Source organism: Aythya ferina (assembly GCF_964211825.1).
Source record: "Aythya ferina genome assembly, chromosome: 3".
Taxonomy (NCBI): Eukaryota; Metazoa; Chordata; class Aves; order Anseriformes; family Anatidae; genus Aythya; species Aythya ferina.
The window spans coordinates 27681106-27697828 of NC_140298.1; the positions used below are offsets into that span (position 1 = coordinate 27681106).

The 16723-nt window shown below is 68.9% G+C and overlaps 1 long non-coding RNA gene across 2 annotated transcripts in view; it reads right to left on the reverse strand.

The window, feature by feature from the left end:
* Nucleotides 1-15962, reverse strand: part of LOC311434683 — a 32089-nt gene extending 16127 nt beyond the window's left edge. For both annotated transcript variants that reach the window (XR_014691642.1, XR_014691643.1), the window contains exons 1-3: nucleotides 15745-15962; nucleotides 15474-15658; nucleotides 15216-15364 (exon numbers count right to left, since the gene is read on the reverse strand). This is a non-coding gene — a long non-coding RNA (uncharacterized lncRNA). The remainder of the gene's footprint in view (nucleotides 1-15215; nucleotides 15365-15473; nucleotides 15659-15744) is intronic.
* Between the last annotated feature and the right edge of the window lie 761 nt (nucleotides 15963-16723).

Sequence of the window (16723 nt, forward strand, 5' to 3'; positions counted from 1 at the left end):
CGCCTCGCACTCTGCGCCTCGCACTCTGCGCCTCGCACTCTGCGCCTCGCACTCTGCGCCTCGCACTCTGCGCCTCGCACTCTGCGCCTCGCACTCTGCGCCTCGCACTCTGCGCCTCGCACTCTGCGCCTCGCACTCTGCGCCTCGCACTCTGCGCCTCGCACTCTGCGCCTCGCACTCTGCGCCTCGCACTCTGCGCCTCGCACTCTGCGCCTCGCACTCTGCGCCTCGCACTCTGCGCCTCGCACTCTGCGCCTCGCACTCTGCGCCTCGCACTCTGCGCCTCGCACTCTGCGCCTCGCACTCTGCGCCTCGCACTCTGCGCCTCGCACTCTGCGCCTCGCACTCTGCGCCTCGCACTCTGCGCCTCGCACTCTGCGCCTCGCACTCTGCGCCTCGCACTCTGCGCCTCGCACTCTGCGCCTCGCACTCTGCGCCTCGCACTCTGCGCCTCGCACTCTGCGCCTCGCACTCTGCGCCTCGCACTCTGCGCCTCGCACTCTGCGCCTCGCACTCTGCGCCTCGCACTCTGCGCCTCGCACTCTGCGCCTCGCACTCTGCGCCTCGCACTCTGCGCCTCGCACTCTGCGCCTCGCACTCTGCGCCTCGCACTCTGCGCCTCGCACTCTGCGCCTCGCACTCTGCGCCTCGCACTCTGCGCCTCGCACTCTGCGCCTCGCACTCTGCGCCTCGCACTCTGCGCCTCGCACTCTGCGCCTCGCACTCTGCGCCTCGCACTCTGCGCCTCGCACTCTGCGCCTCGCACTCTGCGCCTCGCACTCTGCGCCTCGCACTCTGCGCCTCGCACTCTGCGCCTCGCACTCTGCGCCTCGCACTCTGCGCCTCGCACTCTGCGCCTCGCACTCTGCGCCTCGCACTCTGCGCCTCGCACTCTGCGCCTCGCACTCTGCGCCTCGCACTCTGCGCCTCGCACTCTGCGCCTCGCACTCTGCGCCTCGCACTCTGCGCCTCGCACTCTGCGCCTCGCACTCTGCGCCTCGCACTCTGCGCCTCGCACTCTGCGCCTCGCACTCTGCGCCTCGCACTCTGCGCCTCGCACTCTGCGCCTCGCACTCTGCGCCTCGCACTCTGCGCCTCGCACTCTGCGCCTCGCACTCTGCGCCTCGCACTCTGCGCCTCGCACTCTGCGCCTCGCACTCTGCGCCTCGCACTCTGCGCCTCGCACTCTGCGCCTCGCACTCTGCGCCTCGCACTCTGCGCCTCGCACTCTGCGCCTCGCACTCTGCGCCTCGCACTCTGCGCCTCGCACTCTGCGCCTCGCACTCTGCGCCTCGCACTCTGCGCCTCGCACTCTGCGCCTCGCACTCTGCGCCTCGCACTCTGCGCCTCGCACTCTGCGCCTCGCACTCTGCGCCTCGCACTCTGCGCCTCGCACTCTGCGCCTCGCACTCTGCGCCTCGCACTCTGCGCCTCGCACTCTGCGCCTCGCACTCTGCGCCTCGCACTCTGCGCCTCGCACTCTGCGCCTCGCACTCTGCGCCTCGCACTCTGCGCCTCGCACTCTGCGCCTCGCACTCTGCGCCTCGCACTCTGCGCCTCGCACTCTGCGCCTCGCACTCTGCGCCTCGCACTCTGCGCCTCGCACTCTGCGCCTCGCACTCTGCGCCTCGCACTCTGCGCCTCGCACTCTGCGCCTCGCACTCTGCGCCTCGCACTCTGCGCCTCGCACTCTGCGCCTCGCACTCTGCGCCTCGCACTCTGCGCCTCGCACTCTGCGCCTCGCACTCTGCGCCTCGCACTCTGCGCCTCGCACTCTGCGCCTCGCACTCTGCGCCTCGCACTCTGCGCCTCGCACTCTGCGCCTCGCACTCTGCGCCTCGCACTCTGCGCCTCGCACTCTGCGCCTCGCACTCTGCGCCTCGCACTCTGCGCCTCGCACTCTGCGCCTCGCACTCTGCGCCTCGCACTCTGCGCCTCGCACTCTGCGCCTCGCACTCTGCGCCTCGCACTCTGCGCCTCGCACTCTGCGCCTCGCACTCTGCGCCTCGCACTCTGCGCCTCGCACTCTGCGCCTCGCACTCTGCGCCTCGCACTCTGCGCCTCGCACTCTGCGCCTCGCACTCTGCGCCTCGCACTCTGCGCCTCGCACTCTGCGCCTCGCACTCTGCGCCTCGCACTCTGCGCCTCGCACTCTGCGCCTCGCACTCTGCGCCTCGCACTCTGCGCCTCGCACTCTGCGCCTCGCACTCTGCGCCTCGCACTCTGCGCCTCGCACTCTGCGCCTCGCACTCTGCGCCTCGCACTCTGCGCCTCGCACTCTGCGCCTCGCACTCTGCGCCTCGCACTCTGCGCCTCGCACTCTGCGCCTCGCACTCTGCGCCTCGCACTCTGCGCCTCGCACTCTGCGCCTCGCACTCTGCGCCTCGCACTCTGCGCCTCGCACTCTGCGCCTCGCACTCTGCGCCTCGCACTCTGCGCCTCGCACTCTGCGCCTCGCACTCTGCGCCTCGCACTCTGCGCCTCGCACTCTGCGCCTCGCACTCTGCGCCTCGCACTCTGCGCCTCGCACTCTGCGCCTCGCACTCTGCGCCTCGCACTCTGCGCCTCGCACTCTGCGCCTCGCACTCTGCGCCTCGCACTCTGCGCCTCGCACTCTGCGCCTCGCACTCTGCGCCTCGCACTCTGCGCCTCGCACTCTGCGCCTCGCACTCTGCGCCTCGCACTCTGCGCCTCGCACTCTGCGCCTCGCACTCTGCGCCTCGCACTCTGCGCCTCGCACTCTGCGCCTCGCACTCTGCGCCTCGCACTCTGCGCCTCGCACTCTGCGCCTCGCACTCTGCGCCTCGCACTCTGCGCCTCGCACTCTGCGCCTCGCACTCTGCGCCTCGCACTCTGCGCCTCGCACTCTGCGCCTCGCACTCTGCGCCTCGCACTCTGCGCCTCGCACTCTGCGCCTCGCACTCTGCGCCTCGCACTCTGCGCCTCGCACTCTGCGCCTCGCACTCTGCGCCTCGCACTCTGCGCCTCGCACTCTGCGCCTCGCACTCTGCGCCTCGCACTCTGCGCCTCGCACTCTGCGCCTCGCACTCTGCGCCTCGCACTCTGCGCCTCGCACTCTGCGCCTCGCACTCTGCGCCTCGCACTCTGCGCCTCGCACTCTGCGCCTCGCACTCTGCGCCTCGCACTCTGCGCCTCGCACTCTGCGCCTCGCACTCTGCGCCTCGCACTCTGCGCCTCGCACTCTGCGCCTCGCACTCTGCGCCTCGCACTCTGCGCCTCGCACTCTGCGCCTCGCACTCTGCGCCTCGCACTCTGCGCCTCGCACTCTGCGCCTCGCACTCTGCGCCTCGCACTCTGCGCCTCGCACTCTGCGCCTCGCACTCTGCGCCTCGCACTCTGCGCCTCGCACTCTGCGCCTCGCACTCTGCGCCTCGCACTCTGCGCCTCGCACTCTGCGCCTCGCACTCTGCGCCTCGCACTCTGCGCCTCGCACTCTGCGCCTCGCACTCTGCGCCTCGCACTCTGCGCCTCGCACTCTGCGCCTCGCACTCTGCGCCTCGCACTCTGCGCCTCGCACTCTGCGCCTCGCACTCTGCGCCTCGCACTCTGCGCCTCGCACTCTGCGCCTCGCACTCTGCGCCTCGCACTCTGCGCCTCGCACTCTGCGCCTCGCACTCTGCGCCTCGCACTCTGCGCCTCGCACTCTGCGCCTCGCACTCTGCGCCTCGCACTCTGCGCCTCGCACTCTGCGCCTCGCACTCTGCGCCTCGCACTCTGCGCCTCGCACTCTGCGCCTCGCACTCTGCGCCTCGCACTCTGCGCCTCGCACTCTGCGCCTCGCACTCTGCGCCTCGCACTCTGCGCCTCGCACTCTGCGCCTCGCACTCTGCGCCTCGCACTCTGCGCCTCGCACTCTGCGCCTCGCACTCTGCGCCTCGCACTCTGCGCCTCGCACTCTGCGCCTCGCACTCTGCGCCTCGCACTCTGCGCCTCGCACTCTGCGCCTCGCACTCTGCGCCTCGCACTCTGCGCCTCGCACTCTGCGCCTCGCACTCTGCGCCTCGCACTCTGCGCCTCGCACTCTGCGCCTCGCACTCTGCGCCTCGCACTCTGCGCCTCGCACTCTGCGCCTCGCACTCTGCGCCTCGCACTCTGCGCCTCGCACTCTGCGCCTCGCACTCTGCGCCTCGCACTCTGCGCCTCGCACTCTGCGCCTCGCACTCTGCGCCTCGCACTCTGCGCCTCGCACTCTGCGCCTCGCACTCTGCGCCTCGCACTCTGCGCCTCGCACTCTGCGCCTCGCACTCTGCGCCTCGCACTCTGCGCCTCGCACTCTGCGCCTCGCACTCTGCGCCTCGCACTCTGCGCCTCGCACTCTGCGCCTCGCACTCTGCGCCTCGCACTCTGCGCCTCGCACTCTGCGCCTCGCACTCTGCGCCTCGCACTCTGCGCCTCGCACTCTGCGCCTCGCACTCTGCGCCTCGCACTCTGCGCCTCGCACTCTGCGCCTCGCACTCTGCGCCTCGCACTCTGCGCCTCGCACTCTGCGCCTCGCACTCTGCGCCTCGCACTCTGCGCCTCGCACTCTGCGCCTCGCACTCTGCGCCTCGCACTCTGCGCCTCGCACTCTGCGCCTCGCACTCTGCGCCTCGCACTCTGCGCCTCGCACTCTGCGCCTCGCACTCTGCGCCTCGCACTCTGCGCCTCGCACTCTGCGCCTCGCACTCTGCGCCTCGCACTCTGCGCCTCGCACTCTGCGCCTCGCACTCTGCGCCTCGCACTCTGCGCCTCGCACTCTGCGCCTCGCACTCTGCGCCTCGCACTCTGCGCCTCGCACTCTGCGCCTCGCACTCTGCGCCTCGCACTCTGCGCCTCGCACTCTGCGCCTCGCACTCTGCGCCTCGCACTCTGCGCCTCGCACTCTGCGCCTCGCACTCTGCGCCTCGCACTCTGCGCCTCGCACTCTGCGCCTCGCACTCTGCGCCTCGCACTCTGCGCCTCGCACTCTGCGCCTCGCACTCTGCGCCTCGCACTCTGCGCCTCGCACTCTGCGCCTCGCACTCTGCGCCTCGCACTCTGCGCCTCGCACTCTGCGCCTCGCACTCTGCGCCTCGCACTCTGCGCCTCGCACTCTGCGCCTCGCACTCTGCGCCTCGCACTCTGCGCCTCGCACTCTGCGCCTCGCACTCTGCGCCTCGCACTCTGCGCCTCGCACTCTGCGCCTCGCACTCTGCGCCTCGCACTCTGCGCCTCGCACTCTGCGCCTCGCACTCTGCGCCTCGCACTCTGCGCCTCGCACTCTGCGCCTCGCACTCTGCGCCTCGCACTCTGCGCCTCGCACTCTGCGCCTCGCACTCTGCGCCTCGCACTCTGCGCCTCGCACTCTGCGCCTCGCACTCTGCGCCTCGCACTCTGCGCCTCGCACTCTGCGCCTCGCACTCTGCGCCTCGCACTCTGCGCCTCGCACTCTGCGCCTCGCACTCTGCGCCTCGCACTCTGCGCCTCGCACTCTGCGCCTCGCACTCTGCGCCTCGCACTCTGCGCCTCGCACTCTGCGCCTCGCACTCTGCGCCTCGCACTCTGCGCCTCGCACTCTGCGCCTCGCACTCTGCGCCTCGCACTCTGCGCCTCGCACTCTGCGCCTCGCACTCTGCGCCTCGCACTCTGCGCCTCGCACTCTGCGCCTCGCACTCTGCGCCTCGCACTCTGCGCCTCGCACTCTGCGCCTCGCACTCTGCGCCTCGCACTCTGCGCCTCGCACTCTGCGCCTCGCACTCTGCGCCTCGCACTCTGCGCCTCGCACTCTGCGCCTCGCACTCTGCGCCTCGCACTCTGCGCCTCGCACTCTGCGCCTCGCACTCTGCGCCTCGCACTCTGCGCCTCGCACTCTGCGCCTCGCACTCTGCGCCTCGCACTCTGCGCCTCGCACTCTGCGCCTCGCACTCTGCGCCTCGCACTCTGCGCCTCGCACTCTGCGCCTCGCACTCTGCGCCTCGCACTCTGCGCCTCGCACTCTGCGCCTCGCACTCTGCGCCTCGCACTCTGCGCCTCGCACTCTGCGCCTCGCACTCTGCGCCTCGCACTCTGCGCCTCGCACTCTGCGCCTCGCACTCTGCGCCTCGCACTCTGCGCCTCGCACTCTGCGCCTCGCACTCTGCGCCTCGCACTCTGCGCCTCGCACTCTGCGCCTCGCACTCTGCGCCTCGCACTCTGCGCCTCGCACTCTGCGCCTCGCACTCTGCGCCTCGCACTCTGCGCCTCGCACTCTGCGCCTCGCACTCTGCGCCTCGCACTCTGCGCCTCGCACTCTGCGCCTCGCACTCTGCGCCTCGCACTCTGCGCCTCGCACTCTGCGCCTCGCACTCTGCGCCTCGCACTCTGCGCCTCGCACTCTGCGCCTCGCACTCTGCGCCTCGCACTCTGCGCCTCGCACTCTGCGCCTCGCACTCTGCGCCTCGCACTCTGCGCCTCGCACTCTGCGCCTCGCACTCTGCGCCTCGCACTCTGCGCCTCGCACTCTGCGCCTCGCACTCTGCGCCTCGCACTCTGCGCCTCGCACTCTGCGCCTCGCACTCTGCGCCTCGCACTCTGCGCCTCGCACTCTGCGCCTCGCACTCTGCGCCTCGCACTCTGCGCCTCGCACTCTGCGCCTCGCACTCTGCGCCTCGCACTCTGCGCCTCGCACTCTGCGCCTCGCACTCTGCGCCTCGCACTCTGCGCCTCGCACTCTGCGCCTCGCACTCTGCGCCTCGCACTCTGCGCCTCGCACTCTGCGCCTCGCACTCTGCGCCTCGCACTCTGCGCCTCGCACTCTGCGCCTCGCACTCTGCGCCTCGCACTCTGCGCCTCGCACTCTGCGCCTCGCACTCTGCGCCTCGCACTCTGCGCCTCGCACTCTGCGCCTCGCACTCTGCGCCTCGCACTCTGCGCCTCGCACTCTGCGCCTCGCACTCTGCGCCTCGCACTCTGCGCCTCGCACTCTGCGCCTCGCACTCTGCGCCTCGCACTCTGCGCCTCGCACTCTGCGCCTCGCACTCTGCGCCTCGCACTCTGCGCCTCGCACTCTGCGCCTCGCACTCTGCGCCTCGCACTCTGCGCCTCGCACTCTGCGCCTCGCACTCTGCGCCTCGCACTCTGCGCCTCGCACTCTGCGCCTCGCACTCTGCGCCTCGCACTCTGCGCCTCGCACTCTGCGCCTCGCACTCTGCGCCTCGCACTCTGCGCCTCGCACTCTGCGCCTCGCACTCTGCGCCTCGCACTCTGCGCCTCGCACTCTGCGCCTCGCACTCTGCGCCTCGCACTCTGCGCCTCGCACTCTGCGCCTCGCACTCTGCGCCTCGCACTCTGCGCCTCGCACTCTGCGCCTCGCACTCTGCGCCTCGCACTCTGCGCCTCGCACTCTGCGCCTCGCACTCTGCGCCTCGCACTCTGCGCCTCGCACTCTGCGCCTCGCACTCTGCGCCTCGCACTCTGCGCCTCGCACTCTGCGCCTCGCACTCTGCGCCTCGCACTCTGCGCCTCGCACTCTGCGCCTCGCACTCTGCGCCTCGCACTCTGCGCCTCGCACTCTGCGCCTCGCACTCTGCGCCTCGCACTCTGCGCCTCGCACTCTGCGCCTCGCACTCTGCGCCTCGCACTCTGCGCCTCGCACTCTGCGCCTCGCACTCTGCGCCTCGCACTCTGCGCCTCGCACTCTGCGCCTCGCACTCTGCGCCTCGCACTCTGCGCCTCGCACTCTGCGCCTCGCACTCTGCGCCTCGCACTCTGCGCCTCGCACTCTGCGCCTCGCACTCTGCGCCTCGCACTCTGCGCCTCGCACTCTGCGCCTCGCACTCTGCGCCTCGCACTCTGCGCCTCGCACTCTGCGCCTCGCACTCTGCGCCTCGCACTCTGCGCCTCGCACTCTGCGCCTCGCACTCTGCGCCTCGCACTCTGCGCCTCGCACTCTGCGCCTCGCACTCTGCGCCTCGCACTCTGCGCCTCGCACTCTGCGCCTCGCACTCTGCGCCTCGCACTCTGCGCCTCGCACTCTGCGCCTCGCACTCTGCGCCTCGCACTCTGCGCCTCGCACTCTGCGCCTCGCACTCTGCGCCTCGCACTCTGCGCCTCGCACTCTGCGCCTCGCACTCTGCGCCTCGCACTCTGCGCCTCGCACTCTGCGCCTCGCACTCTGCGCCTCGCACTCTGCGCCTCGCACTCTGCGCCTCGCACTCTGCGCCTCGCACTCTGCGCCTCGCACTCTGCGCCTCGCACTCTGCGCCTCGCACTCTGCGCCTCGCACTCTGCGCCTCGCACTCTGCGCCTCGCACTCTGCGCCTCGCACTCTGCGCCTCGCACTCTGCGCCTCGCACTCTGCGCCTCGCACTCTGCGCCTCGCACTCTGCGCCTCGCACTCTGCGCCTCGCACTCTGCGCCTCGCACTCTGCGCCTCGCACTCTGCGCCTCGCACTCTGCGCCTCGCACTCTGCGCCTCGCACTCTGCGCCTCGCACTCTGCGCCTCGCACTCTGCGCCTCGCACTCTGCGCCTCGCACTCTGCGCCTCGCACTCTGCGCCTCGCACTCTGCGCCTCGCACTCTGCGCCTCGCACTCTGCGCCTCGCACTCTGCGCCTCGCACTCTGCGCCTCGCACTCTGCGCCTCGCACTCTGCGCCTCGCACTCTGCGCCTCGCACTCTGCGCCTCGCACTCTGCGCCTCGCACTCTGCGCCTCGCACTCTGCGCCTCGCACTCTGCGCCTCGCACTCTGCGCCTCGCACTCTGCGCCTCGCACTCTGCGCCTCGCACTCTGCGCCTCGCACTCTGCGCCTCGCACTCTGCGCCTCGCACTCTGCGCCTCGCACTCTGCGCCTCGCACTCTGCGCCTCGCACTCTGCGCCTCGCACTCTGCGCCTCGCACTCTGCGCCTCGCACTCTGCGCCTCGCACTCTGCGCCTCGCACTCTGCGCCTCGCACTCTGCGCCTCGCACTCTGCGCCTCGCACTCTGCGCCTCGCACTCTGCGCCTCGCACTCTGCGCCTCGCACTCTGCGCCTCGCACTCTGCGCCTCGCACTCTGCGCCTCGCACTCTGCGCCTCGCACTCTGCGCCTCGCACTCTGCGCCTCGCACTCTGCGCCTCGCACTCTGCGCCTCGCACTCTGCGCCTCGCACTCTGCGCCTCGCACTCTGCGCCTCGCACTCTGCGCCTCGCACTCTGCGCCTCGCACTCTGCGCCTCGCACTCTGCGCCTCGCACTCTGCGCCTCGCACTCTGCGCCTCGCACTCTGCGCCTCGCACTCTGCGCCTCGCACTCTGCGCCTCGCACTCTGCGCCTCGCACTCTGCGCCTCGCACTCTGCGCCTCGCACTCTGCGCCTCGCACTCTGCGCCTCGCACTCTGCGCCTCGCACTCTGCGCCTCGCACTCTGCGCCTCGCACTCTGCGCCTCGCACTCTGCGCCTCGCACTCTGCGCCTCGCACTCTGCGCCTCGCACTCTGCGCCTCGCACTCTGCGCCTCGCACTCTGCGCCTCGCACTCTGCGCCTCGCACTCTGCGCCTCGCACTCTGCGCCTCGCACTCTGCGCCTCGCACTCTGCGCCTCGCACTCTGCGCCTCGCACTCTGCGCCTCGCACTCTGCGCCTCGCACTCTGCGCCTCGCACTCTGCGCCTCGCACTCTGCGCCTCGCACTCTGCGCCTCGCACTCTGCGCCTCGCACTCTGCGCCTCGCACTCTGCGCCTCGCACTCTGCGCCTCGCACTCTGCGCCTCGCACTCTGCGCCTCGCACTCTGCGCCTCGCACTCTGCGCCTCGCACTCTGCGCCTCGCACTCTGCGCCTCGCACTCTGCGCCTCGCACTCTGCGCCTCGCACTCTGCGCCTCGCACTCTGCGCCTCGCACTCTGCGCCTCGCACTCTGCGCCTCGCACTCTGCGCCTCGCACTCTGCGCCTCGCACTCTGCGCCTCGCACTCTGCGCCTCGCACTCTGCGCCTCGCACTCTGCGCCTCGCACTCTGCGCCTCGCACTCTGCGCCTCGCACTCTGCGCCTCGCACTCTGCGCCTCGCACTCTGCGCCTCGCACTCTGCGCCTCGCACTCTGCGCCTCGCACTCTGCGCCTCGCACTCTGCGCCTCGCACTCTGCGCCTCGCACTCTGCGCCTCGCACTCTGCGCCTCGCACTCTGCGCCTCGCACTCTGCGCCTCGCACTCTGCGCCTCGCACTCTGCGCCTCGCACTCTGCGCCTCGCACTCTGCGCCTCGCACTCTGCGCCTCGCACTCTGCGCCTCGCACTCTGCGCCTCGCACTCTGCGCCTCGCACTCTGCGCCTCGCACTCTGCGCCTCGCACTCTGCGCCTCGCACTCTGCGCCTCGCACTCTGCGCCTCGCACTCTGCGCCTCGCACTCTGCGCCTCGCACTCTGCGCCTCGCACTCTGCGCCTCGCACTCTGCGCCTCGCACTCTGCGCCTCGCACTCTGCGCCTCGCACTCTGCGCCTCGCACTCTGCGCCTCGCACTCTGCGCCTCGCACTCTGCGCCTCGCACTCTGCGCCTCGCACTCTGCGCCTCGCACTCTGCGCCTCGCACTCTGCGCCTCGCACTCTGCGCCTCGCACTCTGCGCCTCGCACTCTGCGCCTCGCACTCTGCGCCTCGCACTCTGCGCCTCGCACTCTGCGCCTCGCACTCTGCGCCTCGCACTCTGCGCCTCGCACTCTGCGCCTCGCACTCTGCGCCTCGCACTCTGCGCCTCGCACTCTGCGCCTCGCACTCTGCGCCTCGCACTCTGCGCCTCGCACTCTGCGCCTCGCACTCTGCGCCTCGCACTCTGCGCCTCGCACTCTGCGCCTCGCACTCTGCGCCTCGCACTCTGCGCCTCGCACTCTGCGCCTCGCACTCTGCGCCTCGCACTCTGCGCCTCGCACTCTGCGCCTCGCACTCTGCGCCTCGCACTCTGCGCCTCGCACTCTGCGCCTCGCACTCTGCGCCTCGCACTCTGCGCCTCGCACTCTGCGCCTCGCACTCTGCGCCTCGCACTCTGCGCCTCGCACTCTGCGCCTCGCACTCTGCGCCTCGCACTCTGCGCCTCGCACTCTGCGCCTCGCACTCTGCGCCTCGCACTCTGCGCCTCGCACTCTGCGCCTCGCACTCTGCGCCTCGCACTCTGCGCCTCGCACTCTGCGCCTCGCACTCTGCGCCTCGCACTCTGCGCCTCGCACTCTGCGCCTCGCACTCTGCGCCTCGCACTCTGCGCCTCGCACTCTGCGCCTCGCACTCTGCGCCTCGCACTCTGCGCCTCGCACTCTGCGCCTCGCACTCTGCGCCTCGCACTCTGCGCCTCGCACTCTGCGCCTCGCACTCTGCGCCTCGCACTCTGCGCCTCGCACTCTGCGCCTCGCACTCTGCGCCTCGCACTCTGCGCCTCGCACTCTGCGCCTCGCACTCTGCGCCTCGCACTCTGCGCCTCGCACTCTGCGCCTCGCACTCTGCGCCTCGCACTCTGCGCCTCGCACTCTGCGCCTCGCACTCTGCGCCTCGCACTCTGCGCCTCGCACTCTGCGCCTCGCACTCTGCGCCTCGCACTCTGCGCCTCGCACTCTGCGCCTCGCACTCTGCGCCTCGCACTCTGCGCCTCGCACTCTGCGCCTCGCACTCTGCGCCTCGCACTCTGCGCCTCGCACTCTGCGCCTCGCACTCTGCGCCTCGCACTCTGCGCCTCGCACTCTGCGCCTCGCACTCTGCGCCTCGCACTCTGCGCCTCGCACTCTGCGCCTCGCACTCTGCGCCTCGCACTCTGCGCCTCGCACTCTGCGCCTCGCACTCTGCGCCTCGCACTCTGCGCCTCGCACTCTGCGCCTCGCACTCTGCGCCTCGCACTCTGCGCCTCGCACTCTGCGCCTCGCACTCTGCGCCTCGCACTCTGCGCCTCGCACTCTGCGCCTCGCACTCTGCGCCTCGCACTCTGCGCCTCGCACTCTGCGCCTCGCACTCTGCGCCTCGCACTCTGCGCCTCGCACTCTGCGCCTCGCACTCTGCGCCTCGCACTCTGCGCCTCGCACTCTGCGCCTCGCACTCTGCGCCTCGCACTCTGCGCCTCGCACTCTGCGCCTCGCACTCTGCGCCTCGCACTCTGCGCCTCGCACTCTGCGCCTCGCACTCTGCGCCTCGCACTCTGCGCCTCGCACTCTGCGCCTCGCACTCTGCGCCTCGCACTCTGCGCCTCGCACTCTGCGCCTCGCACTCTGCGCCTCGCACTCTGCGCCTCGCACTCTGCGCCTCGCACTCTGCGCCTCGCACTCTGCGCCTCGCACTCTGCGCCTCGCACTCTGCGCCTCGCACTCTGCGCCTCGCACTCTGCGCCTCGCACTCTGCGCCTCGCACTCTGCGCCTCGCACTCTGCGCCTCGCACTCTGCGCCTCGCACTCTGCGCCTCGCACTCTGCGCCTCGCACTCTGCGCCTCGCACTCTGCGCCTCGCACTCTGCGCCTCGCACTCTGCGCCTCGCACTCTGCGCCTCGCACTCTGCGCCTCGCACTCTGCGCCTCGCACTCTGCGCCTCGCACTCTGCGCCTCGCACTCTGCGCCTCGCACTCTGCGCCTCGCACTCTGCGCCTCGCACTCTGCGCCTCGCACTCTGCGCCTCGCACTCTGCGCCTCGCACTCTGCGCCTCGCACTCTGCGCCTCGCACTCTGCGCCTCGCACTCTGCGCCTCGCACTCTGCGCCTCGCACTCTGCGCCTCGCACTCTGCGCCTCGCACTCTGCGCCTCGCACTCTGCGCCTCGCACTCTGCGCCTCGCACTCTGCGCCTCGCACTCTGCGCCTCGCACTCTGCGCCTCGCACTCTGCGCCTCGCACTCTGCGCCTCGCACTCTGCGCCTCGCACTCTGCGCCTCGCACTCTGCGCCTCGCACTCTGCGCCTCGCACTCTGCGCCTCGCACTCTGCGCCTCGCACTCTGCGCCTCGCACTCTGCGCCTCGCACTCTGCGCCTCGCACTCTGCGCCTCGCACTCTGCGCCTCGCACTCTGCGCCTCGCACTCTGCGCCTCGCACTCTGCGCCTCGCACTCTGCGCCTCGCACTCTGCGCCTCGCACTCTGCGCCTCGCACTCTGCGCCTCGCACTCTGCGCCTCGCACTCTGCGCCTCGCACTCTGCGCCTCGCACTCTGCGCCTCGCACTCTGCGCCTCGCACTCTGCGCCTCGCACTCTGCGCCTCGCACTCTGCGCCTCGCACTCTGCGCCTCGCACTCTGCGCCTCGCACTCTGCGCCTCGCACTCTGCGCCTCGCACTCTGCGCCTCGCACTCTGCGCCTCGCACTCTGCGCCTCGCACTCTGCGCCTCGCACTCTGCGCCTCGCACTCTGCGCCTCGCACTCTGCGCCTCGCACTCTGCGCCTCGCACTCTGCGCCTCGCACTCTGCGCCTCGCACTCTGCGCCTCGCACTCTGCGCCTCGCACTCTGCGCCTCGCACTCTGCGCCTCGCACTCTGCGCCTCGCACTCTGCGCCTCGCACTCTGCGCCTCGCACTCTGCGCCTCGCACTCTGCGCCTCGCACTCTGCGCCTCGCACTCTGCGCCTCGCACTCTGCGCCTCGCACTCTGCGCCTCGCACTCTGCGCCTCGCACTCTGCGCCTCGCACTCTGCGCCTCGCACTCTGCGCCTCGCACTCTGCGCCTCGCACTCTGCGCCTCGCACTCTGCGCCTCGCACTCTGCGCCTCGCACTCTGCGCCTCGCACTCTGCGCCTCGCACTCTGCGCCTCGCACTCTGCGCCTCGCACTCTGCGCCTCGCACTCTGCGCCTCGCACTCTGCGCCTCGCACTCTGCGCCTCGCACTCTGCGCCTCGCACTCTGCGCCTCGCACTCTGCGCCTCGCACTCTGCGCCTCGCACTCTGCGCCTCGCACTCTGCGCCTCGCACTCTGCGCCTCGCACTCTGCGCCTCGCACTCTGCGCCTCGCACTCTGCGCCTCGCACTCTGCGCCTCGCACTCTGCGCCTCGCACTCTGCGCCTCGCACTCTGCGCCTCGCACTCTGCGCCTCGCACTCTGCGCCTCGCACTCTGCGCCTCGCACTCTGCGCCTCGCACTCTGCGCCTCGCACTCTGCGCCTCGCACTCTGCGCCTCGCACTCTGCGCCTCGCACTCTGCGCCTCGCACTCTGCGCCTCGCACTCTGCGCCTCGCACTCTGCGCCTCGCACTCTGCGCCTCGCACTCTGCGCCTCGCACTCTGCGCCTCGCACTCTGCGCCTCGCACTCTGCGCCTCGCACTCTGCGCCTCGCACTCTGCGCCTCGCACTCTGCGCCTCGCACTCTGCGCCTCGCACTCTGCGCCTCGCACTCTGCGCCTCGCACTCTGCGCCTCGCACTCTGCGCCTCGCACTCTGCGCCTCGCACTCTGCGCCTCGCACTCTGCGCCTCGCACTCTGCGCCTCGCACTCTGCGCCTCGCACTCTGCGCCTCGCACTCTGCGCCTCGCACTCTGCGCCTCGCACTCTGCGCCTCGCACTCTGCGCCTCGCACTCTGCGCCTCGCACTCTGCGCCTCGCACTCTGCGCCTCGCACTCTGCGCCTCGCACTCTGCGCCTCGCACTCTGCGCCTCGCACTCTGCGCCTCGCACTCTGCGCCTCGCACTCTGCGCCTCGCACTCTGCGCCTCGCACTCTGCGCCTCGCACTCTGCGCCTCGCACTCTGCGCCTCGCACTCTGCGCCTCGCACTCTGCGCCTCGCACTCTGCGCCTCGCACTCTGCGCCTCGCACTCTGCGCCTCGCACTCTGCGCCTCGCACTCTGCGCCTCGCACTCTGCGCCTCGCACTCTGCGCCTCGCACTCTGCGCCTCGCACTCTGCGCCTCGCACTCTGCGCCTCGCACTCTGCGCCTCGCACTCTGCGCCTCGCACTCTGCGCCTCGCACTCTGCGCCTCGCACTCTGCGCCTCGCACTCTGCGCCTCGCACTCTGCGCCTCGCACTCTGCGCCTCGCACTCTGCGCCTCGCACTCTGCGCCTCGCACTCTGCGCCTCGCACTCTGCGCCTCGCACTCTGCGCCTCGCACTCTGCGCCTCGCACTCTGCGCCTCGCACTCTGCGCCTCGCACTCTGCGCCTCGCACTCTGCGCCTCGCACTCTGCGCCTCGCACTCTGCGCCTCGCACTCTGCGCCTCGCACTCTGCGCCTCGCACTCTGCGCCTCGCACTCTGCGCCTCGCACTCTGCGCCTCGCACTCTGCGCCTCGCACTCTGCGCCTCGCACTCATCTTTCTTGCCCACAAAGACGCTTACCCGTGATAGCTGAGACTGTGGTTCATAGAGCTTGGGACGAAGTGCAATTCTCTTTAAGGTGCTGGACCTGTTCAGGAAGCAGTCCCCAGCTGAGACCCAGGCCTGAATGGAAGATGACAGACTTTCCTCGTACTGCTTTTGGCCTGCATCTTGTGAAAACAGTATTTCTTTTATGAACAACAGCACATTCTCACGATTTCCACTTAGTCAAAGTAGCAATCTTTCCACCAGTATCCATCCCAACCTCTTTCTACTTACCACAAGGCCAAATCTGCATTCACATTAAGGCACCTTTTTCACACAGCCTGTTTGTCAATCTTCCAAATACTTAAGAACCTTCTTCAACGTCAGGCTGACCTGTGTGCACTTGGGCTTGTGAGGCCTTTTATTTTTATTTTTATTTTTTTTTTCTTCCAGTGCTTGGAAGGGAGCTTAGAATCCACCTAAGTAATTTCACAGAAAACAGACAAGGTGAAGGAAGTACTCAAACTCCTCAGCAGTAACAACCACAGAACCCAGGAACACTTACCTGCTGTCTTCTGAACTCCAGTCACTTCCAAAGTGCTTCGCAGTGAAATAGTGCCACCAGGGTTTTTCTGAAGAAGGCACCACCAATGTAACTAGCTCATAGAGTCTCTAAAACTATTTCACAGAGAGGGCAGAAAACATGAAGGAAAAGCAGCCTAGTAGGGAACAGGGAGACCAATTCACCACGAGAGAAAAACACCCTAGGCTACCAAAGCCTCAGTCTCCCCTGGGGAGGCAATTCCCCCACAAGTCCTCAGGCTTCCTATATAGCAAAGGTCAAATGACCCACACCTGGCAGGTTTCACTTAACAAGGGTGGAGCCAAGAGACCTTGTGGAATAAGCTCGTCTACCTGACTTCAAAGTTTTAAGGTCTATTGCTCCTTATTGCTAGTAGAAATAACCTGACAAGGGGCTTAGTGGTTACAGCTGACCTAATGAATTAACTACAAAAGGTGCACAAGGGTCATATTTCTGTTAGTCATTCTGTGAGCAAAATTAGTACAGAGCCTGTTAAAAAAATCAATACAAATAAATAAAAGAAATGAATAAAAAAGAAAATGACCTTAAAGGCAAACTTGCCATCATAGATTTTCATCTGTCTCGTCATGACAGATAAAGAATTTAGCAATCAGAATTCCTTTTCTTGATATTAATGTTATTTACATTTTCTTCTCTGAGATCCCTTCTTTATGCAGGACTTTTCTAAATCTAGCCCCGTGACCTCTGACTACACTATTTATAGAATCATAGAATATCCTGAGCTGGAAGGGACCCATAAGGATCATCAAGTCCAACTCCTGGCACCGCACAGGTCTACCCCAAAGTTTAGACCACGTGACTAAGTGCACGGTCCAATTGCTTCTTAAATTCAGACAGGCTTGGTGCAGTGACTAGTTCCCTGGGGAGCCTGTTCCGGTGTACGACCACCCTCCTCTCGGTGAAGAACCTCTTGCTGACGTCCAGCCTAAACCTTCCCTGC